Below are 1,521 nucleotides of genomic sequence, written 5' to 3' on the forward strand. Positions count from 1 at the left end.
CCTAATGACTTAGTTATGAGGCTTTTTGTATTGTTTATTATGATTGCATGTTGTTTCTTTTTTCTTAGCTTGCTGAATTAATTAGGTTCTTAAGTTAAATGTTCAATTTCAATCATAGAAAATTTTTTTTGCCTGGTTTTTCTTGGGAGTTTGGTGGTGCTGGGTTTGAATCCAGGGTCTTCTGCATGCTACATCTCAGCTACATCTGTAGCTTTATCCATAGATTTTAGTAAATGTTTAAAAATAGATTTTAGTAGATATTTTCTGTCCAAGGCAAGAATAAAGCAAAGAGGTCCTTAACAATATTTCCCTTCACTTCTCTAGAAACAGTACTGCCACCTCTGTCCCTGGTCCTCCTACCAGTGCTGTTAATTGATCTCAGTTCTATTTTCTATGCCATATAAAACTGATTAGAATTAAACAGTAGATGAAGAAGACCTATTGCTGTATTGTACTGCAACTCAATACAAAGCTCTAGTCTTTCAAGAAGGTAACGTTTTCCAAACTCCTCAAGCTCCACAGTTTGACATTGGTAAATTTTTCAAATAGAAAAGAAAAGGAATTGATGTTTTTTGGGGCATTCCATTTGTTTATTTGAAAATAAAACTTCTAAAAATGGAAAATAAGTGGAATGATGATTTAGCAAAACAAAAAAATGTAGCAATTTTTAGGGAGAATGACACTAAATAAGTCCAAAGTCAGTAAATCCAAAACTGTGATTCCTGCCCAAAGTACAGTATGACCGAATTTGTTCCATAGAATTTTGTCAGATACAAGAGCCTGGTTTTCAGAGCTACTCTGTTTCCATGGCTACATCAGGTCCTTCAGACAGGTCGTGCATGGAGCACCGTCTCCAGCTGTTCGCTCTCCTCGAGATGCCACCGCGTTCTTGCATCCATTCTTGTTGTTAAGCTCATGTAAGTCTCTTGACGTGGGCTTTAGTATAAATGCTTTCCTAATTTAGTTAACTTTTTAAAGACTTCTGCCTTATGATTGAAAACTCAGTCTGTCCACATCAAAGGACTGAAAAAGTACTTCAGCACGTTTCCCAACAATGTATGGTTCTACTAGAAGTGACAGATTGTTCAGGTAGGCAGGAGTGCTTATCAAGCTTCAGATCGTAAAGCACCTTGCTAAATGCTGTTTGAGCCTGTTATGGTTTGTGTCTAGTTGTCCGCCCAAAGCCTCATGCAGTCATGGGGCGGCTTCTGGAGTTTGTGGTTAACTCGTGATCCACTGGGATGATGGGCGTGAGTGCTGCTGGGATTACGGGTGTGAGTGCTGTGCCCAGCCTGAAGGCCACTTAAGGGAGACAGACTCGCTCTCTGTGGCCGTTGTTGCTGCTACGCCTCCCTTTTGCTCTTGCTATTTTGCTGCTCTTTGCTGCCACCATGAAAGGTCATTCTCTGCCATGTGCCACCCTGCCTTGGAGCCAGCTAAGCATGGACTGAAACCTCCAGTAACTGTGAGCTAAATAAACCTTTCCTTCCTTCATTTTGCATGTCAGGTATTTGTCCCAGC

This window comes from Octodon degus, unplaced genomic scaffold, assembly GCF_000260255.1.
Source record: "Octodon degus isolate 3935 unplaced genomic scaffold, OctDeg1.0 scaffold00019, whole genome shotgun sequence".
Lineage (NCBI taxonomy): Eukaryota > Metazoa > Chordata > Mammalia > Rodentia > Octodontidae > Octodon > Octodon degus.